Genomic DNA, 22,073 nt, shown 5'->3' on the forward strand with positions numbered 1-22,073 from the left:
CACCCCAGCCCCAGTCCCTCGTTATCCAAACACTAACCCAGGTGCTGCTGTGAAGTGATTTTGCAGATTAACGTCCCAGGTCAGGTGATCTTAAAATACGCAGATTATCTGGGCGGCCCTGACTCATTCAGGTGAGTCTTATAAAAGCAGAGCGTTTTCTCTGGCTGGAGGCTGAGGGGGCTGACAGAGATGGTAGAAGAATCGGGAGGCCGTGACACGCCGCCGTTTCTGCTCTGAAGACCGCTGGGGCCACGTGGGAAAGAATGCGGGTGGCCTCCAGGGCAGAGCATGGCCCCAGCCCACAGCCAGCAAGGACACGGGACCTCCGACCCACAGCCTCGGGGAAGCAGATTCTCCCGCAGATGGGAGCCCAGCTGGGGGACACGGGGCTTTTCGGCTGTGAGACCTGAACAGAGAACCCAGTAGAGCCTGTTCAGATTTCTGGCCCACGGAACTGTCAGGTGATAAGTGGGTGTTATTTTAAGCCACTAAGTTTGTGGTAACTTGTGCAGCAGGAGATGCTAACCCGCCTCTGCTCTTGATGCAGGTCGGGGAGGACGCAGAGATTGGGGTCAGGCAACTCCATCTCTTCCACTGGCACACCTCCATCCTGTGTTCATCCGTGGGATCTACCAGAGCTCCTGGTCCCTGCACGCGATGTAAAGACACTACGATGAGCTGGCTGTGGGGGTCCTCTGCTCCAGAGGCTGATGGAAAACAGCCAAGCGCCCCTCTTGTGGTCAACCCGTTACTGAAGACCCGGGAACCAGGTGAGTCTAACCACCTTTTATCCAGGTGTTTTAGACCTTCCTAGAACCAAAGAACCTTGATAAAGTCCCTTAACACAATCAATTCCCCCTTTAGGGTAACAGCCCAGAAAGTTGCATTCCCGTCCCCCCACCGAAAAAACAAAAAATAAGTAGGCGGCAGAGTGTTGGGCATGTCACAGCTCTGGGTACGCTGTGCCTTGCTGCTCTCCTCCCTCGTAGAGTTGAGGTGGTAGGTGTGGGGCACTTGGCGTCCAGCAGATGCTCAGTTAACGTTAGCAGTGGGGATGATGACCCTGAGGTGGAAGGCTGATCGCACCACCCATCCTGGATATCACCATTGTGAAGCTGCGTGACCCAGGGCGGGTCTCCTCGTCCCGTCACAAAGGTGAGACTAGAGGGGGGACTTGCAGCCCTGCCTGCACCGGAGCATCCCCTGGTCTAGGGAGGAGCTGAGCCTCTGCCTGGGAAGATGACCCAGACCCCTGAGCATCACTGAATGGCAGTGTCAGGTGTGGGTGGGAGGAGGGGTCGGTGCCGAGCGGACCAGTTAGGGCTTTGAAAACCAGTGTTTCAGGCATGTCTGAGACAACCCTCACGCGTGAAGAGGAATAATCAGAGGATGCTGGAAGGTTTCCTGAGGAGGTGGGCGTGAGGCAGGAGAGGGGGTTGGGGACGGCCCTTGCTCAGGCAAGAATGACCCCAGGCATGGGAGCAGGGGTAGGGGGTCTGATCTTGGAGGAAGACGGCACAGGTGTGGCCCTTACCTCCCCTCCCGAAGAAGACAGAAGGCCGATGTGGTCTCTGTTCTGAGCTGAATTGCTTCCTCCCAGAAGATGTGTTTAAGTCCTGAACCCTGTTACATGGGAATGTGGCCTTATTAGAAATAGGGTCTTTGCAGATATAATCAGGTTGAGATCAAATCGTTAGGGTGGATCTTAATCCATTAGGCCTGGTGTCCTTATACGAAGAGGAAACACAAAGGCGAGAGGCCATGTGAAGACGGAGGCCGAGACTGGGGGGAGGCAGCCCCAAGCCAAGGATACCTGGATCCCCAGAAACTGGAAGAGGCAGGAAGGACCCTCCCTAGAGCCCCAAGAGGGAGCACGGCCCTGCCCACACATGGACTTCAGACTTTAGGTCTCCAAACTGTGAGAGAATCCATTGCTGTTGTTTTAACGCCCCCCCCACCCCGCCCCCAGTTCATGGTCCTTTGTTGTGGCCGCCCCAGGACACTGCTCCAGTCTCCCAGGCCAGGGCGGGGATGGCCGATCGGTGAATGTGCAACACTGCCCATGAACTACCTGAGACCCATCCCAACCTGTTCTGTCTTGCTGTCTCAGACTACAAACGTGGGAAAACAAATTTTCATGTGCCCAGCTTCCCTTGCATCCAGGAGTCACTGTATGATCCCGTTCTGGCCAACAAGACCCAAGTACGTCTGCTGAGAAGTTTCTAGAACACTTCTGCTTCTTTAATAGAAAAAGTGTGTCAGGCATCCCTCTTTACCCTCCCCGACGGGCCTTCCTTGAGCACAGCATGGCCGCAGTGTAGGGGGGGCACGGCACTGGGGACCATGCTGCCAGTAATGCTGGGACGTCACCCAGGTGCTCAACTCAGCTTCTCCCACGAGAAAAATAAAACCACATCTGTCAGGTTACTCGGGTTTTCTGCTACCTGCTGCCGATTGCATGCCTTCCTCGACACTGTGGTCTCCCCCGGGGAGCCTTCCCAAACCTGTCTTCCCTCCGGTGGACCAGAGGGGTAAGGGCAGGCGCTCCGGACGTCAGACGAGCAAACTCTAACCGCGGCTCCCTCACCCCCAGCTTGCAATTCGCCCCCTCCTCCCAGCGCCTCAGCCCCCTCGATATGGAGATAAAGATATCGACTTGGGAAGGTGGCTAGATAGTTGAGATGATGCAAGTGCGTGGCAGATGGTTGACAAGTAGCGGCTGCCACCACTTCCAGGAGCATCTTCAGCCCCAGGTTCTAATGTACGTAGGGGCTCCACAAAAGCCCCAGCACCGGAAATGCTGTAGACAGGGCTAGGGCGAGGACTGGTCCATCTCACCGGGAATTTGAACAAGCACTTGACACCATATGGGTCCCCTATCCTCAGTGCGTGGGCGTGTTTACATTACAGACGCCCACGTCAGAGAACAAGAACAGCCCTGTATCATCATGGTCGTTGCCACCAAGGGCGTGGGTTCTGTGCACAGAGCACGGCGCCGGGGAGTCACCTGCCAGAAGACAGACAGCAAGTGACAGAGCTAGGCCTCGAGGCTGGCAGCTCCTGGTGCCTCTGGCCAAGCTAAGGGTTTTGGCACCGAGAGCAGGAAGGGCAGAAGTGCCAGGGGACAGAGCACTTTCATGCCTCATTTAACCTTGTAACATGCTTTGAAATCAATAGATCCTTATCCTCAGCTGGTAAAGGAGGCGATCAGGCCTGGGGGAAGGAGAACAGATACCGGCGGAGCTCAGCCTAGAACAAAAGATTCCTGACCCCAAATCCTACTGCCCTGTGCCCTCCAGAAAGGCAGAAGATCAAGCCCGGGTCAGGATGACACCTCTGTGGGCGAGGAGGGTCACTGGGGCTCAGGTGACCCTGGTGTCAAGGAGCTAACACCTGTCGAGACCTACTGGAGGCTGGGTGCTTTGCTTCATAATCTTGCTCGGCTCTCTTTGGACTCAGGCCACTTGCCCACGCAGACAGCCAGCAAGGACAGACCCCATATCCTCCCCGCTGTGTGACGCTAATCACCATGGGGGTTTCCTGACCAAGTAGGGACCTTTGCCCAGCGTTTTCACCAGAGCCGGTCTGATACGTATGTATGATGTATGTTTATATATTAATATGTATTTGGCTTCTGCTTAAGATTTTGTGTGAAGAGGATGTCCTGTGGCTAATGTTTTTAACCGTTGGTCCACCTATCACACGTGTGATTCTTGGTGATGAGACTTATTTTCTTTCCTGCAGGGACAGTATTCCTCAAGAACTTCTGGACAGAGCATTCAGAACCATTCCTGGCTACAATATACAGCAAGGCCATGCTGGGATGTCCCAGGTGAAGGTTAGTACTGTCAAAACACATGTGCTGGTGGCTTAATTAAATTCTGAGTTCCCTGAGAGCAGGGACCAGGTCTGATACTTTTTTGTCACTTTGGGTTTCCAGCTCTAGACAGTTGCCTTGTACATAGTAGGCATTTATTAAATGTTTGAGATGGTCATTCTGAATTCCCAAATAAGTTTTTGTGATGTTTCTCCCAAACAGAAACATTTTCTTCTGTAAAGATCGTGGTACTGTGCTAATTTCTCCAATTAGTGGGATAGCTTGTCAATTATGATCTCTTGTGTATAATTATGGTTCTACCCAAGTGCTTGCAAAGTGGAATGTTTTCAAAAATATTGTTGATATTTCCTTATAACATAGCATCAATCCCAGGATGGGAAAGACTTGAGCTGAAAGAGAATTTAGCAGTCAGGCAGGTTAACTTCTTAACTAGCAGATGAAGAAAAGAGGTAAAGGGCTACCAGGGATCACCCAGCCAACCCACTTATCACCCGCGTTGGGGAGCGATTGCTGGTGCAGAAAGTAATTGAAGTGATTTACAACCTTTTCAGATTTTTGATCAACTACATGTTTTTTTTATAATTTTATTTATTTATTTGGCTGCATTGGGTCTTCATTGCTGCACGTGGGCTTTCTGTAGTTGCGGCGAGCAGGAGCTACTACTCTTCGTTGCGGTGCGCGGGCTTCTCATTGTGGTGACTTCTCTTGCTGTGGAGCACGGGCTCTAGGCCTGTGGGCTTCAGTAGTCGTGGCACGTGGGCTCAGTAGTTGTGGCTCGCAGGCTGTAGAGCGCAGGCTCAGTAGTTGTGGCGCACGGGCTTAGTTGCTCCGTGGCATGTGGGATCCTCCCGGACCAGGGCTCGAACCCGTGTCCCCTGCATTGGCAGGCGGATTCTTAACCACTGCACCACCCGGGAAGTCCGGATCAACTACATGTTTGACCAAATTTCTCTGATTTTCATATGTGTTAACATTTTGCAATAACATGTGCTAGTCACTATCGATCCATGCTTCTGACATCAGATTTGACTTTATCCATGTACCCTGCTAACTAGCAGCTCCCAAGAGCAGCTCTGCTTGCTCACGGTGACTAGTACATGTGAGGTAATCGACTGAATGATTGATGAAACTTGGATTGAAATGTTCCATATGACTTTCTCATTAAGTCTGATGGCCCACTCAGCAGGCATCCTAGACCATCCTGTCTAATTGCTGCTGGGTTTTAGTGAGAAATATCTTTGGTTGCAATGGACAGTGATGTTAAACATTTAGGGTTTGTTTTTCTCACATGACAAGAAATCCAGAGATGGGTAGTGTTGGTGGTGCTGCTCCAGCAATGATGCTCAGTGACATCAGGGACAGCATCCATGATTCTTTTTGGCCTTTCCTCATGGTACCAATATGGCTGCCACCGCTCCAGGCATCACATCCTACACTAAATGCAGGAAAATCGGAGGAAGGGAAGAAATCAGCAGTGTACAATTCAATAGTTTTTAGTTAAAAATTAAAAGATTACAACCATCACTACAATTTTAGAACATTTTAACCACCCCAAAAGAAACCCTCCCGTGAGCCATGGCCATTGAGCCTGTGCGTCCAGAGCCTGTGCTCCGCAACGGGAGAGGCCACAACAGTGAGAGGCCCGCATACTGCAAAAAAAAAGAAACCCTGTACCTATTACTATCACTCCTCAGTTATCCACACCAACCCCAGCCCTGGCAACCACTGATCTATTTTCCACCTCTGTGGATTTGCCTCTTCTGGGCATTTCATATAGATGCAATTGTACAATATTTGGTCTTCTGCTACTGACTGCTTTAAGTTAGCGTGATGTTTACAAGGTTCGTCCATGTTGTAGCATGTGTCAGCTTCCCCCATCTTTTTGAGGTATAACTGACAAATAAAATTAAATACATTTAAGGTGTACAACCTGATGATTTGATGTACACATATACTGTGAAGTGATTACCGCAATCAAGCTAATTAACATTTCCATCACCTCACATAGTTAGCTTCTTTTTTTTATTAATTGAAGTGTAATTGACCTACGTCACTACGTTGGTTCCAGGTGCACAACACAGTGACTCAGTGTTTCTATACATAACAAAATGGTCCCCGCCATAAGTCTAGTTACCATCTGTCACCATACAAAGTTACTACAATATTATTGTTTGTATTCCCCATGCTGTACAATTCCATCCCCATGACTCATTTATTTTGTAACTGGAAGTTTGTACCTGTTAATCTCCCTCACCTATTTCATTCATTCCTCCCACCCCCATCCCCTCTGGCAACCGTGTATAAGTCTGTTTCTGTTTTGTTATGTTTGTTCATTTGTTTTGATTTTTAGATTCCACATATAAGTGAAATCATTATATTTGTCTTTCTCTGCCTGACTTATTTCACTCAGCATAATACCCTCCAGGTCCATCCATGTTGTCACAAATGGCAAGATTTTATTCTTTATTACGGCTGAGTAATAGTCCTTGACTATGCATACCGCATTTTCTTTATCCATTTATCCAGCAATGAACAGTTGGGTTGCTTCACTATCTTGGCTATTGTAAATAATGCTGCAGTGAACATAGGGGTGCATATATCTTTTCAAATTAATGTTTTTGTGTTCTTCAGAAAAATACTCAGAAGTGGAATTGCTGGATCATACGGTAGTTCTATTTTTAATTTTTAAAGGAAGCTCCATGTTGTTTTCAGAGTGGCTGCACCAATTTACGTTCCCACCAACAGTGTATGAGGGTTCCTTTTTCTCCACATCCTCGCCAATACTTCTTATTTGTAGTCTTTTTGATAACAGCCATTCTGATAGGTGTGAGGTGATAACTCATGGTGGTTTTGATTTGTATTTCCCTGATGATTAGTGATGTTGAGCATCTTTTCATGTAATGTTGGCCATCTGTATGTCTGCCTGGAAAAATGTCTATTCAGATCCTCTGCCCATTTTTCAAGCAGGTTATTTTTTTTTATGTTGAGTTGTATGAGTGGTTTGTATATTTGGATATTAACCTCTTGTCAGAAATCTCATTTGCAAATATCTGTCTCCCATTCAGTAGGCTGCCTTTTCGTTTTGTTGATAATTTCCTGTGCTGTACAAAAGATTTTTAGTTTGATATAGTAGCATTTGTTTATTTTTGCATTTGTCCCTTGCCTGAGCAGACAGGTATAAAAAAAAAGAAAATACTGCTAAAACCACTGTCAAAGAATGTACTGCCTATGTTTTCTTCAAGGATTTTTATGGTTTCAGGTCTTACGTGTAAGTCTTTAATCCATTTCAGTTTATTTTTATATATGGTTAAGAAAGTAGTCCAGTTTGATTCTTTCACATGTAGCTGTCCAGTTTTCCGAACACGATTTATTGAAGAAGATGTCTTTCCCCCATTGTATATTCTTGCCTCCTTTGTCATAGATTAATTGACCATATGTGTGTGGGTTTATTCCCGGGCTCTCTATTCTGTTGCATTTATCTATGTGTCTGGTTTTGTGCCAGTACCACACTGTTTTGATCACTTTAGCTTTGTAGTATAGTCTAAAGTCAGGAAGTACAGTGCCTCCAGCTTTGTTCTTCTTTCTCAAGATTGTTTTGCCTATTTGGGGTCTTTTGTGTTTACATACAAATTTCAGAATTATTTGTTCTAGTTCTGTGAAAAATGCCATTGGTATTTTGATAGAGATTGCATTGAATCTGTAGACTGCTTCAGGGAGTATGGTCATTTCAGCAACATTAATTCTTCCTATCCATGAGTACTATAAATCTTTCCATTTGTTTGTATTGTCTTCAGTTTCTTTCATCAGTGTCTTATAGTTACCTTTTTTGGTCTGTGATGAGAACACTTAAAAGTCTACTGTCTTAGCAAATTTCAGGGGCACTATACAGTATTAACTCTAGTCACCATGCTGTATATTAGATCCCCAGAACTTATTCATCTTGTAACTGAATGTTTGTACCCTTTGATCAACATCGATTGCTGTTTGTGATGACATTTTATTCAGCATTGTTGGGGCCATGGTTACCTGATACAGTAGGCAAACCTCATTGTTTACCCCTGGGGTAGTAGGAGAGCATTCATTAAGCAGACACTGGAGCATAGCACAGAGGTCCAAGGCACTGTCTCTCTTAGGGAGTCTACATCTCTAGCCAGGGAGCATAATGTACACACATGAATGAAGAAAGCCCTCGGAATCATGGAGGTTTGCTGTGCTTGCTTCATATATTATCACCTCACAAGGCAATGAAAGCTGCCGGCTACCAGGGATTATAGTGGGCACTTTATATATTTAATTCTCAGCACGGCCCTTCAATAGAATGGATGCTCTTGACTACATGTACTGGAAAATCCAACCCAAAGGGCCTTAAACAAAAAAGAAATTCATTGTCAAAAAGTCCTGAGGTGTGAAGATTCTGGAGTTGGTGAATGTATTGGCTCAAGGACACCATTGAGGACCCAAGCTTCTTCTGCCCTCCTCAGTGTGTCAGCCTTGACCTTAGTTTGGCTCTCCTCATGCTCACAAGTGGCTGCAGCTGTTCCAGGCATCACATCTGGCATCCAGAAGAAGAAGAAAGATTATCTTTCTTTGTGTAACAATTTTAAGGGCAAAAAAATAAAAACAAACAAAACAAAAATCTTTTACTGAAGCCCCTTAACTTAGGTTGTATCATATGCCCATGCTTAAATTAATCACAGACAAGAGGAAGAGAGTCATCATGGTGGCCCTTGACCAATCAGGATATGCCTTCTGGGGCTGGAGCCAGCCTCTCCTGAAGCCCATGGATGTGCAGAGAGTGTGGAAGGCAGAACAATGTCAGGGCTCTGCTTGCAAATGAGGACACTGGGGCTCACAGAGGTTATATAACTTGCAGGAGGTCACATCTGGTATACTGTATGCCAGATTTCTAACGCAGATCTGTCTCACCCCAAATCTCTCTCCACCAGACTACCCTGGTTCTTTACACGAGGTGGCAAGATTGGATAGGGAAGGGCTTATATCATTACAGGGCTGTTATTACCTTTTTTACGGTCATAATCACGGTGACCATCGTACTCCATTAGAGCCAGCTTATGTGTGTGTGGGTGCTCCGTAATCATTATTCTTATAGCTGGGCAGATAGAGTCTAGCCCCAGATAATCCCATAGCTCATTCCAACATAGTGTGAAGGTCAAGTCTGCCAGCTTAATCACCTCCACTTCTCTGGAGATGGACTCTGCAGCCTCTCGTGCTTTCTTCCTCCTTGTCCACCCCTCAGCTAGTTCTCTGAATGAGCGCCATGCTAGGACTGGGAAGGAAGTTGTTGTGTCTGCCTGCATCACTCATTAGCATCCCTGGGAAGTTTGACGAGGGAGGAGGTTCGAGTGGCTGTGCATCATGAGGCTGGAGCACCCCTGGATTTGCTGTCTAACCCATTTATGGTCCACTGCCGCGGCTAAGTGGGGAGTGGGTGCCACTGGCATGGAAACGGGCTATGCCCTGCCTTGGTCCTGAGCTGATAGGGGCTAAAACCTTCCTGCCATCTGGGTTCATGAACAGTCAGCGACGTCAGAAGCGGGACAGCTGGGAAAGCCCAGAGCTTTGGAAACTTGGGTTCTGTCTTTCCTACCTTGGCTTTGGGCGTGCCACTTATGCCCTCTGTACCCCAGTTTTCTTATCTGTGTAATGGGGCGCCGCATTGCAGGGCTGCTATGTAGCTCAGGGACCAAGGATACTGAGACTTGACAAGAGGCTGGCACCCAGGGGCAGCGGCCATGAGTGCCATTATCACTGGACTCGGGCCAGTAAAACTTGGGACGAAGTCAGGGCTCCTCCATGAAACTGTTGAGTTTTATAAACTATGGGCCAATTTCTTACCACACTTGGGTGTGGCCGAGTTGGATTCAAATGAAGTGAATTGATCCGGTAGTCACCTGACATCTTGGCAGACTCTGAAATGAGAGTTTAAATTTTCCTGTGAAGGCAGACTTCAAAGTCTCGTGAGCTTCCTCACTTTGTCCAGGGAACTCCGAAAGAAACATTCCATGGATTTATGTTTCCTTCCGGGTGAGTGTACCAGCTCCCTCTGGCTGCTTGGTACCTTGACATGTATTTATTATCTTACAGTTCTGGAGGTCAGAAATTAGTCTTTTTAAAAAATATTTATTATTTTTTTATTTATTTAGGCTGTGCCGTGTCTTAGTTGCGGCATGCATGTGCGATCTAGTTCCCCGACCAGGGATCGAACCTGGGCCCCTGCATTGGGAGTGTGGAGTCTTACCCACTGGACCGCCAAGGGAAGTCCCTGAAATTAGTCTTACAAGTTTAAAACGCGTGCATTAAAAGTGCAGTGTGCTCGGGACTTCCCTGGCCGTCCCGTGGTTAAGACTTCGCCTTCCAATGTAGGGGGTGAGGGTTCGATCCCTGCTCAGGGAGCTAAGATCCCACATGCCTTGCCGCCAAAAAACCAAAACATAAAACAGAAGCAATATTGTAACAAATTCAATAAAGACTTTAAAAACGGTCCACATAAAAAAGAAAAAAGTGCAGTGTGCTCAATGCTCCAGGCTGTGACCACACTCCTGGGGTGACACCATCTGCTGAGCACCAGAAAGAGATCCTAGGTCATTTCTGAAGACTAAGAGATCTGGCTCTGGATTGACATTGGCCCTCTGTATCCACGGGAGTCCAGACAGGAAAACAGACCACCCCAGCTCTTTTGGCAGGAGAATTCAACACAGGGCACTGGTGGAACAGGTGTGGAAGGCTGGAGGGGCAGAGAGGTAACATGCAGTAGCAGAGGGCAACACAAGCTCGGCCCCTGGAAGGGTGATGCTGCACATGGTCACTCCTCACCCGTCTCCCAACGCGTATCCTTTGGAAAGAGCGAGAATTCCCCTGCAAAGTCCCATTGGCTGGTTTGCTAGCTCTTAGCCTACTGCAACATAAAGTTGTGACATGTTGGCTTCACAAAGTGGATTTGCAGGTTCTATACCCACCTCGTCTAGTCCTAACTAAATTAAACACGTGCCTTAGAAAGATTCCTGCAAAGAAACTGAGGATTGAAGCAAATACTATGAAACTTGAACACAAGTAAGAGCCAGAAAGCGGCAGAGGCAACTGTCCTATTCCTGCCCAAGCTCTTTATCAGACGTGTCCCATGGAGAAAACAAAGACGGTCATCCAATCTGACCTCAAAGACAACCCCAGATTCCAGATGATCAAGAAGTCCCTTTGAAACACGTATTCAAAAAGCCATGATTATTGGCAAAAATCCTCACCCAAAGGCATCTTTCTGCCTTAAGTCAGTGATGATAGAAGCTGACAATTAGCAGGACATTAAGAAACATCATTTCATCTTTTACTCGGGCCTTAAAAATTTCCCTGTTGAGGGAATTCCCTGATGGTCCAATGGTTAGGATTCGCCAGGGTTCAATCCCTGGTCAGTCCCACAAGCCACACGGTCCGTGCCCCCCACCAAATTTCCGTGTTGATATGGGTCTCATGATTTTTGCATAAAATATGAGAACAGAGGCACATGTGTATAATTCATAAATTTTAAAACACACATATATTGTGCTGGAAAGTTTTTGCCCTAAAGAATTCATGTCTATTAGCTGTCAAAACACAAATGGAAACAAAAACCCCATATCAAACAGTGACCGATGGTAGGCAACATTTTAGCTTTATGCACTATGTAGTCGAGAACTCTGTAACGGGGATGGCTGCAGGCAAATGGTGAGGGCCTAGATGTGTTTTTTTATTGGTGGGGAGAGCCCGCTGTACAGAGAAGGCGTTTGCTAGAGGATTTTGTCTGTTTGTTCGTTTGTCTACTGATTTATTAGAACTGGACTAAGGAGCCCCTTCCCCGCTCCGTGTCGTTCTTACTTCTCAGCAGAGTGAGGGTTGGGTGGCGGGGAGACTAGAGCATCTAATAACCAGAAATGGGGGGATGGCTCTGGCTCCCCTACCGCACGTGGGTGCCAGTCCTAAGTGCACAGGACCTTACAGAGAAAACACAGTTGTGGACCTTTCTCCCCTTCAAGACTTCAAGGGGCAGGAAGTAGAGACCAGTGTCCCTCCCCTGCTTCACCCAGAGCCCACGCCTGGCTTGGCGATGGAGTGTGGAGACATATGCATTTGGATGGTTGGTAGGGATTCTTATCCAAGTCTTTCAAGGAGAACTTGACCTCCCTGAAATTACACACAACATTTGCATGTAAATGTCTGTACCCACTTTTTACAGCAAAGGGTCCATAACTTTCACCGTATTCCCAGATAAGCCTGAGACCCAAGGGAGGTTGACAAGAGTTGGGAAAACATCGCTCTGAGCTCAGACTGGGTTCTGGCCGCGGACCGTCACATCACCTTTCTGAGCCTCTGCTTTCCTCATCTGGACGATGGGACAATCCTGCCCGCACCTCCCCACCCCCAGTTGTTGCCATGGACACGCAGAGTAGTGATGCCCTGTACCAGCAACACCAGCCTTTGCTGACCCTGTCCTGCTTCCCAGGGCTGCGCTGGCCTCCCTGGGTTCCTGGCTACCAGGTTCCCCAGCAGGCGTTTTGTTTGTTTGGAACAAGCTCCTGGGGTCTCCTGGAGAAAAGATTCTCACCCGAGTTCCAGAAAACAAACACGCTCCTCCCCGCTTGCAGGTCTCCCAGCTGCTCCCTTGGCCCCCCAGCTGAGAAAAAGTGATGTTAGGAATGTTTATCTCTTGAGGAAGCCGAAGAGCACCTTTTAGCAGAACGAGCAGAAACCACAGGAGGGGTGCAGCGGGGCTTGCCAAAGCGTCCTAGCGTGGCACTCTGGGAATATCCGTTTCCTTTGTTCTGCCTCGGCTAACAGTGCTTCCAAGAGAGGCTGTCAGTGGAGCTGGAGACATTGGCTTTCTTGGCCCAATCATGGTCGTTTCATGTCACAAAACACACTGATGTCTCAGACCAAAGAGACTGGTCCTCAACTCCAGCTTTCAGCCTGTAGGCAACGTGAGGGGCCCTATACTGTGGTTGATATCTCGGCATCCCGTCCTGTCCTTAGGTGCCCTCTTGCGTGAAGAAGCAGGGCTCTTGGCAAGGTTCGTGCTGATCACATAATGGTTAAGGGCCTCAGTTCTGTAATCACATTGACCGGGGTTTGCATCCTGGCTCCACCACTGAAGAGCTGTGTGGCCTTGGGAAAATTACTCCATCCTTCTGAGCCTTAGTTTTCTAATCTGCAAAATGGCAATAACAAGCATTCTCACCACAACGGGTGGTTCCGAGACCTGAATGTGGTCATCGTAATAAAGCGTTCAGTATAGGTAAACGCAGACATGTGGAAAGGAGGTCGCAAAGGGTAGCTAGTGTTATTTCAGTTGTCTGATTATAAAATCCGAAAGTGGCAAAACACAAAAAAGTTCAAAGAAGAAAACCAAAAGCACTCGTGACCCCACGCTCTGGAGGCAAACACTGCTGGCTTCTGGTTAGGTTGCCGTTCAGTCTATTTTCTTTCTCTTTTTTTTTTTTCATTGAAATATAGTTGATTCCCAGTCTATTTTCTGTGCATGTGTATTTCATAGACTCATCTCACTGTGGAATGAGTACAGCTTACATACGTATATACGTGCTAACTTTTCTTAATTCCAGGCATGATGTTTCTTAACCCACTTTTTTTAAACTTAAAAATATATCGAGAACATTTTCTCCAGATCATTACATTTTACCATATTGCATATTTTCCCACACTTTGATGTTTCTGAAATAAAGATGTGTTTTAGAATCAATGTCAAAAGAAACATGCCAGCTATTTCTTCTCTTTCTCTTTTTCCCCTGAAGAGGGGGTTATGAAATGGGTGTTACACGTAAGGAATGATGGTATCTCAGACTCAAAATAACGGCGCTTTCAGAAAAACACTTCTTAAAAACCATATAGTATTCTTGGGTGTCTTTGCCATAATTAACGTAACCCACTTCTAATTTTGGACATTTCAGCTCCTTCGGTTTTTTTTTTTTTTTTTTTAACTATCATCAACAATGCTGCCAAAGAAAACGTATGGCAGGAAGTACAGTCTGGTGGGTTGCTGACCCAGTGGGACGGAGGTGGGTGGAGAGGTCAAGGGCACAGCCAGCCTGTGGTGACCTTGTAGGGAAGAAGGTGGGAGATAAGTACCGGCCCCCTTCCCCTTCCTTCCTCCCTCCAATCTCATTCCAGGGCTCCCTGCTGGCGAGGAAGGGGGCACAGTTCTTCAGGTCACCCCCCGGGCACCATGGGGAGGCACCCCAGATGTGCAGACATGATGCCCAGCGCACATCTGCCTTTAGGCTGGGAGCTTACCGCGCGGGCTTTCCCTTCCCGTGGAACAGAAGGCGCAAACCGAGCATGGCCCCCACCAGCGCCAGGCACAGACTGGGGAGCCCACATGCTCCGAGTCAAGAGCGGGGATGCTTTCTCCTGTTCTGCAGTTCTGGCTCATGCCTGCGTCTTGGGTAGGATGCTATTCTTAAGCGCCTGGCTCTGTGGATTTGTACACGGGAAGGGAGGAGAGGGGATTGACACCGTGCAGGGGTGGGCAAGGGGGCGCTGCCTGTGTGCTGTGCTAACAATGGGGCTGGGGTTGGCGGGCTGTCACACCCACTGCCGATGTTAATCACATCCTGCCTTGCCTTCCCCAGCAGCTCTGACACAGGAGGCCACACCCCGCTTCTGGAAAGCTCCGCTCAGACTCTAAGGGTGCTTCTTGGCCACGCTTCCCCTGTTGGGTCCCTCCCCCCCCGCCCCCCCCACGGATCCTGCTGCTGGCTCTGGAGGCTGGGTGGGCCCTGGGCGACCACGAGAAGCTGATAAAGCACTTTGTACAGCAGGCTCTTTGACGGGAGGACGCCTGTCCCCTTTGGAATGTCAGCGGTTGTGTGGGGCAGGCTCACAGGCAGGGTGTGAGGCCCAGCGCGGTCACTTGCAGCCAGGGTTTTGGGGTTGCAAGCAACAGAAGTGGTTGGGGGAGGGGGTTACTGGAAGGAGGTGAGCTAGTTTACAGAATAGAGAGGAAGGATGGACAGCAGATTACAGGACAGAGAGGAGAGGCACAGTACCAGGGATGTGGGAGAGGCACGGTCAACAGCCTGGAGGCAGGGGGGGCTCAATTTGCCCCATTTTACAATCCGAAGTCAGAGGGGAGGGGACTTGCCCAGGGACTTGCCCAGCCAGCCCTGAGCTCAGACCCCTGACGTGGTGCGATGGGACCAGCGCAGGTCCCCAAAGAAATCCAAAGCCAGCAGGTCCTTCCGGCAAAGGGAGTGCTTATTCCAGGGCTGCCTCCCCTCCTGGGTCCTGACCCCTGGGCGTTGCTTTCTTGGGATTGGCGGGCAGGCTGTGCCCCAGGCAGAGGGAGGGGGGCTCAGGCAGGACCGGGGTGTGACTCATTTCTGCCTACCCAGCCAAGCCCCAAGTGGGGAGGCTGGCCAGCAGGAGCCCGTGCGCAGCCGCTAAGCAGCTGCCGGAATCCTGCTCGGTGGCCTCAGTTTGCAGAGGCCACAGAAGCACGGCCTTGGCAGGATTCCAGGCCCTGCCTCTCTGACCACCAGCAAGCCCACCCCGTCGGTGTCCACTGCCATGACGAGTCCCGCCCTTCGGGCTCCGGACACACCAGACATCTCGCCCATCCCTACCCACTCCCCACCCATTATCACCTCACCCGGAACGCCACCGCCCCCCCGCCCCCCACCGTGTTCCTCCCAGCCCACTAACTTGGCATGTGAAAGAATTCGGGCTGTGCAGTCAGAAAACCACGGCGCCGTCACAACTTCCTGGTGTGGGTCTTCAGCAAGCTGCCTAGCTTGTCTCTACGTCAGTTTCCTCCTTTGTAACATGAAGATAAGATCTCCCCTGCAAGGTTGCTGTAAAGATGAGGGGTAGGGTGTGCAGACACCGAACTCTGGCACACAATAGATCCTAGAGATGATGGCTGTTTTTCTCATTCCAAGGCCCGGCATCTCCCTCTGGGACCCAGGCTGGAGGAATGCTCTAGGCCGCAGGGTCGCTCTCCCTTGTGCTGCCTCTCACCTTGATCTGGGTCGTTTTTATTTGTTGTTGTTTCTTTTTTTTTTTTTTTTTTGCGGTACGCAGGCCTCTCACTGCTGTGGCCTCTCCCATTGCGGAGCACAGGCTCCGGACGCGCAGGCTCAGCAGCCATGGCTCAGGCGGACTCTCAACCACTGCACCACCAGGGAAGCCCGATCTGGGTCGTTTTTGTAGCACTTCCCAAATGCCACCTTGTACTGTCCTCGTGGCAGAAGGGAACATTCTGGCTGCTTAAAACCAAGCCACACAAAAAACTCACTGTCATCAGTTCTTGCCTTCAAAAGTGGCAAATCATACTGGGGATGCTGGCCTCGGGATTCTGGTTAGCCAAGAGCAGAGGAAAACGTGTCATTTCAAAGCACCAGCTAGTGCTTTGTGCTACTAACTGCTGGAGTCCTGGCTTACCCGAGCAGCTTAGTGACCTTGTATACTACTCAGGGCTCTTTTCGCTGTGAATGACAGATATTCAACCCAAATCTCTAAAGGAAAAATAATATTTATTGGTTCACTAAATGGAAAACAGAATCTATAGGTGTGCGTAGCTCGGGTACAGCTGTATCCAGGGGCTCAAATGGTATCTTTCCTTCTCTTTATTCTGCTTTCTTCTGTGTGTTGGCCTCGTTTTGTAGATACCCTCATTTGTTTGACGAAGGGTGATGGTAGCTCTAGGTTTCTGTGTCAGGTTGTATATTCCAAATTTGGCCACATCTACATATGTCCCATCCCACATGCTCTTCTAAAATGTAATGTCGACATACTCCCATCAAAAGGGAGGGTTTGGGCTTCCCTGGTGGCGCGGTGGTTAAGAATCCGCCTGCCAGTGCAGGGGACACGGGTTCGAATCCTGGTCCGGGAAGATCCCACATGCCGCGGAGCAACTAAGCCCATGCGTGACAACTACTAAGCCTGCGCTCTAGAGCCCGTGAGCTACAACTACTGAGCCTGCACTCTAGAGGCCGTGCTCCACAACAAGAGAAGCCACCACAATGAGAAGCCCGTGCACCCAACGAAGAGTAACCCCCACTGACCACAACTAGAGAAAGCCCGCATGGAGCAACAAAGACCCAACGCAGCCAGAAATAAATAAATAAAATAAATATATATGTTTTTAAGTTTATTTATTTATTTTTGTTTTGCGGTACGCGGGCCTCTCACTGTTGTGGCCTCTCCCGTTGCGGAGCACAGCCTCTGGACGCGCAGGCTCAGCGGCCATGGCTCACGGGCCCAGCCGCTCCGCGGCATGTGGGATCTTCCCGGACCGGGGCACAAACCCACATTCCCTGCATCGGCAGGCGGACTCTCAACCACTGCGCCGCCAGGGAAGCCCTAAAATAAATAAATTTTTTAAAATGATAGGGAGGGTTTATGTTCTCTCCTCTTGACCTTGAATGCCCTTTGTAACCACCTCAACAAATAGAAAATTGTAGAAATGATGTTAGGTAACTTCCAAGGCTAGATCTTAAAAGGCATACAGCTGCTGCCTGGCCTGTTCTCTTTCTGGACACTTGGAAGCCAGCCACCATGCTATAAGGAAGCCCAAGCTGGCCTGTGCAGAGAGACGGCCCACATGGAGAGGAACAGAGGCCCTTTGCTGACAGCCAGCATCAACCTCCAGCTTTGGAGTCTTCCAGCTGAGGCCCCAGACAGTGTAGAGCAGAAAGGTTATCCACACCGTGCCCTTGTCTTGGCCCGGCCCACAGAATCTGTAAGCATAGTATATGTCTGTTTTCTGTCCCTAGGTTTTGGGGTAATTGGTTATATAGCCTTAGCAACTGCAATAGATTTCGTGATCCCTATAGCTGAAAATGTTTGTTGAGATAGATCTTCTTTCTCCCAACATCCACATCATCAGTTCTTAGTAAAGATGCAGATCAGTTTGGCATGGGTGAGTCTCATCTCTGAACCACCTCTTGTGGCCAAAGGGATGGAAAACTCTGGCTGGTGAGGCTGGACCGTGAGTCATGGTCTGGCCTGGTGAAGAGTGGGGACAGAGATAGCCAAACCTGGTCAGGACCCCAGCCGGGAAAATGGGGATGGAGCTGTTAGATGAAGCAGGAACCATTCTAGCCTGTAAAGGCAGGTCCAAGCTGACTTGTGAATTGCTCTACCAGTGAAGAAAATGTTTGTTAAGGCAGAGGTGATGGGGAGTTGGGAAAAGGAACCCAGAAAAATAACATTCATGTTGTTTCTCCTGCCATGCATGGGTAGGATTTGGAGAAAATAGGAGGATGTCAAGATATGCAGGCAACGAATGCCTCAGTTACCCTTGTCTGTGTGAGGAACTAATATTCTTTGCCCAGCCTCGCATTGGGTGTTTTATATGCATTCTCACTGAATGAGCCTGTACTCTTGGAGGGGAGGAACTGAGCCTCCAGGGCAGTATCTGGCATGTAATAGTGTGTTTTAATTAGGATTACATCTTGGCTGCTGTAACAAAGGCCAAAGTAACAGTGGTTTAAATAAAATAGGAGTTTCTTTTTTTCTGTCACAATTGCCCAAGATTAAGCAAATAAGGCCCATGTGGCAATGCTAGCTGCTCTTATAGATATAAGATCTTGGTGTTCTGCCAACCCCAATATGTGACTTCCATCTTCAGATCTAAGATGGCTGCTCCAGGTCCCGCCAGCACATGTCCATTCCAGCCAGGGCAACAAGGGAAGAGAAGACGCAGGGTGCCGCTTCCTCCTTGTAAGGACTGGCCCAGAAGTGTTAGCCCTCTCTTCTACTTACATCCCATTGGTCAGAACTTAGTCACATGGCCACATCTAGCTGCAAGGGTTGCTGGGAAATGTAGTTTCTAGCCAGCAACCATGTGCCCACTGAAACTCAAGGGTTGCATTGCTAAAGAAAGAAAGGGGAGAATGGGTATTGGGTGATAACCAGCAGTCTTGGCCTAAAACACTCGAAGCGGTATTCGTAATGAGAGAGGCAGTGTGTACACTGATTAAGGGCTCAGGCCCCAGGCAAGCTTCCAGAGGATTTTATCTCGGTTCTACCCTTTAATAGCGATGTGATGTTAGCCTCAATTTTCTTACCCATAAAACAGGGGTGATGATAAAACTATATTTCATTGATTCTAAGATTCACACATTGGGATGTGTTTACAAGTAATGACAGGCTTTTTCGTTCTTTTTTCTTTTTCTTTTTTTGGCTGCACTGTGCGGCTTGCAGGATCTTAGTTCCCTGACCAGGGATGGAACCCATGCCCCCTGCAGTGGAAGTGCGGAGTCCTAACCACTGGACTGCCAGGGAATTCCCATTTGTTTTTATTCTAAATAGTGTATACCATAATGGTCTATCTTACAACTAGTAGTGTCTAATATTCAATGAAATATTGTTTTGAGGATAAAATATGGAATATACATATTCTGTTTATTAATAGAATTATCAATAGAATATATAGAATGTTTACACTGATGTTTTCCACTTGAATAGTTCCAGGATCATAGTAAGAACTCAATAAATGCCAGGATCTTCAGAGGGTAGAAGGAAGTGGCTCATTCCGCTGGGGCTAAAATAATACCCAGGGCTCAGAGAGTATAAACCACCCAGCTGTCGTCAAGACAGGAGACAGGCAGGTCCTTCATCCCACGCACCACTGATTATAAAATCAATTTTGCAACTGATGGCTGCATGGTGGGGATGGGGGTTATGTGGGAAGGGGTGGGGACCAGCTCACTTACTGTCTTAGCTCAAGATGCTATAACAAAATACCATGAACTGGGTTGGGGGGGCAGTGCCTGCAGATAGCAGAAATGTATTTCTCACAGCTCTGGAGGCTGGAGTCCGAGATCAGGGTGCAGTGTGGTCGGGTTCTGGTGAGAGCCCTCTTCCGGGTCGTGGGCTGCCAACTTCTCATTGTATCCTCACGTGGCAGAGAGCAGAGCCCGGGCAGCCAGCTCCCTAGAAGGACCCTGATCCCATTCATGGGGGCTCCACCCCAAGCCATCCACCAATCCTAATCGCCTCGCAAAGGCTCCACCTCCTAATACCGTCATATTAAGGGTAGAGTTTCAACATACGAATTTTGGGCAGGACACAAACATTCAGCCCCTAACACTTACCTTCTGAGGTTTTCCTTCGTAAGCCCTGGGGCTGCCATAACAAACTGCCGCAAGCTGGAGGGCTTCAGACAATAGAAATGTATTCTCTCACCATTCCAGAAGCCAGAAGTCTGAAATCAAGGTGTGGGCAGGGACGTGCTCCATCGGGAGGCTCGAGAGGCGGGTCCTTCCTGCCTCTTCCGGTGGTGCATCACTCACTCCAGCCTCTGCCTCCGTTGTCACCTGGCCTTCCGCTCTGTCTCTCTCTGGATCCTGTCCTTTCTTTACAAGAAGAGGGCCCACCCTAATGCCTAGATGACCTCCTCATAACCTACCTGTATATCTGCGAAGACCCTGTTCTTTACACGTAAGGGCGTGTTCTGAGGTTTGGGGGGGATGTGACTCCTTGCGGGGCACTGTTCCATGCGGAACATCCCTCACTGCAGTCTGTTCCCTCTCTGGCTTTGCGTGATTCTGCTGTGGGTTTTTTTTGCCGTCTTTCACTCCCTGGCACATCTGCCAGTTCCATGCAGCATCCCTGATTCCGACCGTTTTGAACATTCTGTTCCACGCAGATGGGGAAGACAGTGCCCCAACCGTTCCGCTAGCTGCCGTTAAAATATAATAAGTTCGAGAAGATGGGGGAAGATAAGCCTGGGAGAAATAATTAACAGGAAGGAATGTCACATGGCGTGACCTCACTCAAGCACATCAAAATTTGTTACCATAGACTTCCTCAGATCTCCGCTTATTTTCTCCCCTTCAGTAAAACGTTCTAGGTAAGCACTGCACTTGTCAAAGCAGAAAGAGATGGCATAAGGAAGATTTTTCGTTTGAGGTGTCGACTTTTCTCTTTTTTGAGGTGAAAAGGAAATAAGGCGAGTGTTATGTTACAAGCCAGGTGGTTTTTCTAGCAGGGTCAGAAGGCAGCTTCTTAAGAGTCCACAGGCCCAGCTTGTTGAAATCAGCTGCTGGCTGCACTTGGGCCACGCTGGTGCAATGACGCTTTGGGGATTATTGGAAAGACGTTGTGCACTTGGTTTCATTAGGATTACGGAAAAAGTTTTCGGAGGTCAGGTTTAATTATTTAAAATCTGGAAGGGACCTGCAGAAATGATGTAGCTCAGTGGTTCCCAGATCTCTCTCAGCCCTAATTAACACCTTTTAAAGAAGATAACAAATATTTTGTAATGCTGCTTTTCTTATTCTGAAATGAAATTCATAGAATTTGTAACCTACCTACATACTAATTGCAAAAAAAAAAAAAAAAAATTCATACAATGCCCTAACTGCAACATAAAGGAAAAGTCATTTAAAATAAAACAATGTGGAATTTCAAAAGGTAAATGTTCAGGTCTGATCATCCTGGACGACACAGTGAAGTGGTAGACGCTTGGCCCAGAGGGACTCGCGGTGACACAGGTGCATCATATGGCGGCTCAGACACCGTGAAGCATCGCTGCCACTGATGGGCTTTTCCAAAATGGTGAACAGCTTTCAGTCAAGCTCTGAACAGAGGAAATGACCATCTGCCCTTGACCACATGATATTGTAGTTGCCTTCCCAGAGCTTCCAATGTATATTCCAGCTCTGCTAAAGACACATAAACAGAAAACAGAGCTGGTTCTAGACCCGTAAATTACAAGAGGACTTTTCATTTACATGAAGGTCTGGTGGGACATCGCAAAGTGGAGGGATTGGAGGAATTCTTCATTTTGGGGGACTGTCCCGCTCGTGGAATGCCTGCAAGTTTTCAGAACACCCCCTAGGAGGCAGCACTGCCCCTGTTGAGGACCCCAGATTTTCAGGGCCCCTCAATTTTTAAGGTAAACAGAATGAGGCTGAGAGATGGAAGACAGAAGCTTCTAGGCTAAGTAGCCCTACGAGCTGCAGAGTCACCTGACCTTGCATCCTGGAGGGAGGAAAAGGAAGCCTCCAGTGACCTGGACCTCACTTGACAGTGGAGGGTTTAGAGCACATGCTTTGGGGTCAGATGGACCTGCATCCAAGTCCTGGCTCTGCCGTCAACTGACTGTGTGCTCTTGGCCAGTTGCTTACTTGCTCTCTGAGCCTCAGTTTTCTCATCTGTGATATAGCGTTAATAATATGACCCCATTATCAGGTGGTTGAGAGTACTTAATAAGAAAGATGCATAT

At 48.5% G+C, this 22,073-nt stretch overlaps 1 protein-coding gene across 1 annotated transcript in view; it reads left to right on the forward strand.

Annotated features, from left to right (window-relative positions):
- Positions 1-553: 553 nt before the first annotated feature.
- Positions 554-22,073, forward strand: part of JPH3 (junctophilin 3) — a 161,698-nt gene continuing 140,178 nt past the window's right edge. Inside the window, exons 1-2 of the mRNA XM_067721390.1 lie at positions 554-770; positions 3,745-3,838. The gene's annotated coding sequence lies outside the window, so the exon portion shown is untranslated. The remainder of the gene's footprint in view (positions 771-3,744; positions 3,839-22,073) is intronic.

Source organism: Pseudorca crassidens, chromosome 20 (assembly GCF_039906515.1).
Source record: "Pseudorca crassidens isolate mPseCra1 chromosome 20, mPseCra1.hap1, whole genome shotgun sequence".
Lineage (NCBI taxonomy): Eukaryota > Metazoa > Chordata > Mammalia > Artiodactyla > Delphinidae > Pseudorca > Pseudorca crassidens.